Consider the following 4,568-nt stretch of genomic DNA (forward strand, 5'->3'; position numbering starts at 1 on the left):
GTGCTGTGCCAATGACTCAGATGAACTTATTTGTGTCTTTCTAGAGTATCAAAATTTCTTTAAATACCAGCCATGCATAAGGTCAGGTAGTTTTACTGGCAATAATTTGTCATATCCTCTGGGTTTTGTTCATAATAGGGTTGAAGTTAACACAGGTTATTTCCTTCCAATTTTAATTACTGACAGAAACACTCAGATCACTCATTAAATATGCAAAAAGATTTCAGAATTACTGTGAAGGGTTAAGAAATCACAAAAAAAATTCAAGAAGATTCAGAAGCAAGATGACAGAAGTGTGATTCTGAGTTGAACAGACACCAAGGAAAACAAGCTTTGGGGAAGAAGCTTTTGTAATTTCAGCCACTGTGGGTCACAAGTTTAAGAGAAAATGTCTGAAATTAAGTGTAGCTACAGAAGTAAAAAGGCAGATCTGTGTCGACATGAAGAAAATGGTAGAAAGAAAGCTGGATGGCAGGTAGAAACAAGAGGATAGGCAGGAGACAGCCGAATAGCCCAGTCAGCCCTGTGGAATGTCTAGAGAGTATTTGGAGTCCTTTGCTTGTCTGTCCTTGACATACAACATGTGTCAGATGACAGTTTTGAAGTGATACTTAACCACTGTTATACTAAGTACATTTTATGAGGTGCAGATTTAGGAATTATATCATTTGTTTCATCTGTTTAATCTGATAAGTCCTTGGTCTTGGATTTCTTGAGAGAATTTAAATATATTCATGCTTTTCTTAAGTCCCAACTCAAACCAATAAATTTATAAAGTGTCACTCATCATAGTCTCAGAAATGTCACTTGTCAGTCTCTGCTGAATGATAGCAATGGGCAAATATACCACCCACATGTCTACCTAGGTACACAGTAATCCTTCATACTCAAAATGGAATCCCTGGTGCTTGTCAAATGGAGTCTTTCCTGGCAAGGCATACTTCTACAAAATTATTGTTTATTTTAGGGAAAGGAGAGGTAAGGAGATCCAGTGACTCTATATCTATCTTCGGTGTATGCAAGTAAGCTTTAGACTTAAACAATTAGGGCAAGGAGACAGTAGGAGACAATTAACTAATTCCATTCGGCGTATGATTTGATCTATCATTGTCTCAAGTATAGTTAAGCAAAGTGATCCAGAAATAGGGGTATGGTGGCCCTTAGGAGATGCTTAATTTGTTATAGGGTACAGTTTAATGCTCAGGTATAATTACACTATTTTGAAGTCTTGTCTGTCTGAGAATTTGGCTGTTTTCTGGGAACTGAGGTAAATAAAGGTTTAGGCGGATGACTTCAAAGGCTTATTTTTCCCCTTAGGCTTATAAGGAAGAAACATTAGGCTGATGGTCCTTGAGTGATTAGCTTGCCTAGTGGCATAGGTAAGAGGTGACATAAAGAACACAGACTCAGACACAAAATGAAATAAGTGATGCCAAGTTTCATGCTTTTTGTTGCCTATGGGTCATGGGAAGATGTCAAAATTTTTAACAAAGCAGTTTCTAAATGCATGTTTCATATTAGCTAACTACAAATTTCAGCATCCTCTCTCAATAAATAAAAAGAAAAGAAATAAACAAAGAAAGCAAAAACAAAACACCACACCTCTCTATTCTCACAAGAGTAAAAATGACTTCATTTAGATTTGACAAACTAATTTAGATCTTGCCTAATGGCCTAGCTTTAGTAAAAATGCCAACAAAGATTCTCAGAATTTGCTTTTGTGTCATTAGATGACTAGATAGATATTATCAAGCTTGCAGATTACTGGGAGCGAATTTCTCATTATTAACATCTGGGAAAACTAGGAACTGAGATTTTGGGACTGTACTTAGTGGTCAGAATAATGGAATCTCAGTCATATCTCTGGTCCTGGGTGGATACATGGCATTCTAAATTCACTGATATCTCACAACAGTTCTGCTTCCTGAAATACTTTCAAAACATCATGCGTCAAATTGCCATGGTTTCCATTACGTAAGTTTCTCTAAATAGGCCTGTCAATCACTTGGACAGAAGCATGCTTCTCGGCGAAATTTTCTGGTCTAGACACATGAGAAGTAGTATAAAATCTACCTAAAATGTAGCTTCTGACAATTGTTCTATTTGATCATTGTCTACTCTCTTCTTTAAGAGTGTGTTTTGAACAATGTCTATTTTCAGTCTTATATATTTTATTTTGTGTGTTTATAAGTTCCTTTGATGGAGAGCATAAGAACCAGTTTGGAAAGAGTTCAAACTGGGAATTCCATGAGAATGCTTCTAGAATTCTTAGTCCTTAATTATTGACTGAATGTTTAATGACAGGCTTAAATGTTTTATGGGATAAAATATTGCTTTAAATTGTGCTAAACATTATGATGCTAAATGGAAGATGAAACTAACAAAATGAAGACAAAGAGTTCAAAAATACATAGACAAAGGTCGTATTTCAGGTATGAAAACTGATGCAAACCAAGGTCAGGACAAAAACATAATGAAGTGTTGATGCAAAACTCAAACTATCACCTCAGGCGAAGATCAGAGCTTATTCTGGTAACAAAATATGTCAAGGACCATAGATATAATTCTAAATTCTATAATCTAACATATTAACAGTTTTAAGTTTTTATAGTAATAGAACAAAGGAAGTCATAATTGAAGATACTGTTCACGACACAGATCTACAACATTCCAAACACTCCACAGCCATTGTTTGTTTTAGTTAATCTTCTTTGCATTAGGTTCAATGTAAGGAACAGCCCTTTACTGAAAGTTTTCTTTTTGGGAAAGGGGTTCAAATTGTTGAAATCCTCTGGATACACTGAAAAAAGTAGGCATATTGGCCAGGACAGTGGGTGTGTGTCTATAGTTATCCCAATACTCAAACACCACAAGGACTGAAGAAAAAAAAAAGAGAAATAATGACAAATTTCCATCATAAATGTTAATGCAAAAATACTCCATAAAGCAGTGGCAAACCAAATCCAAGAACACATCCAAAAGATCATACACCATGATCAAATAGTGTCAACCCAGAGATGCAGGGATGTTTCAATATCACAAATGAACAAATGTAATACACCATATAAATAAACTGGAAGAAAAAAAAACACATGACCATTTCATTAAATGCTGAAAAGACCGTTGAAAATTCCAATATCCTTTCATGATAAAAGGCTTGGACCTTAATACATAAGGAGGTGCTTAGTCTTACTGTACCTTGATAGACATTTTTTATAGTCACAGGAGACCTACCCTTTCCTAAACAGAAACAGAAAAAGAGTGAATTGAGTGCAGAACTTGGAGGAGAGGAGTGAGGAGAAATTGCAGACAGGATGTAAATAAATAAATAAATTTAGAAAAAAAATAAATTTTAAAAATGCATTAAAGGGGTCATGGAGACAAGGGACACACCTAAATATAATAAAAGCAATATAAAACCAGTCAAATGCCAACATAGAATTAAATGTAGAGAAACTTAAAGAAGTTAAACTAAATTAAAAAACAAGAAAAGACTGTCCATTTTCACCATATCTTTTTAATATACTACTCAAAGGTTTTTCTAGAGCAACAAGACAACAGAAGGTGACCAAGGAGATACAAACTGGAAAAGAAGATATCAAAATACTGTTATTTTCCAAAGACCTGATATGACATCCACAACTCTCAAAATTTTACCAGAGAATTTACACAGTGAATAAACAATTTAAAAAACATCCCTATATATAAGATTATCTTAAAACAATAAATAGTCCTCTTAGGCATAAATGATAAAAAAGACTGAGAAAGAAATGAAGGAAACAATGCTCTTCACCATTAGCCACTTACAATATAAAAAAGTTTGAGATAATTCTAACTAAGCAAGTTAAAATATTGTATGATGGGTACTTTGAGTTTCTGAAGAAAGGATTTGGAGACAATATCAGAACATGGAAAGATTTCCCATGCTCATATATGAGAAGGATTAATATTTGGCCAATTTTGTCAGAAAGAAAACAAGTAGTACTTGACATCATATCAACCAGGTGCATTGTTGTTGTGGAGCCCTTTCTTCTTCCTGAAAACTTCATACATTATTGCAGAAAAACTCATTGTTCATTGAGGAAAACTAAAACATTAATTATATAGACATATATTCAACAAAAGGTACAATAGAGACAAAAATTTCTTATTTCTGTCCCATACTAGATGACTCCTGGCTTGAGACAGAGACTCTGAACATTCTTTTAACACCAAACTTGGATTTAGAGAATGACAGAGCCATTGTCCAAATACAAAGCCAGCTTTGATTTTCTTAAGTGAGTCAAGACTATTATTCTATTTAGCAGTATATTAATATATATATTTTCAGTTATTATTAACCTCAGATAAACTGTCCACATGAGTCATAATTCTCTTTGTTTCATGATTCTATCTAGATATTTACATTTACCTCTTTAGGCAACTAGATATCCAAGGTCTCTTAACGTTTTCAAGATGAGTATTTTCCTAAGAGAACACTGCCCCAACCCTTATGAGGTTTTCTTACCACCTGCATGGTTTCTCCCATTGTGGATAAACTGTCATTTCCATTTCTCAAGAGATTTCTT

Source organism: Myodes glareolus, chromosome 6 (genome assembly GCF_982192425.1).
Source record: "Myodes glareolus chromosome 6, mMyoGla1.1, whole genome shotgun sequence".
NCBI lineage: Eukaryota > Metazoa > Chordata > Mammalia > Rodentia > Cricetidae > Myodes > Myodes glareolus.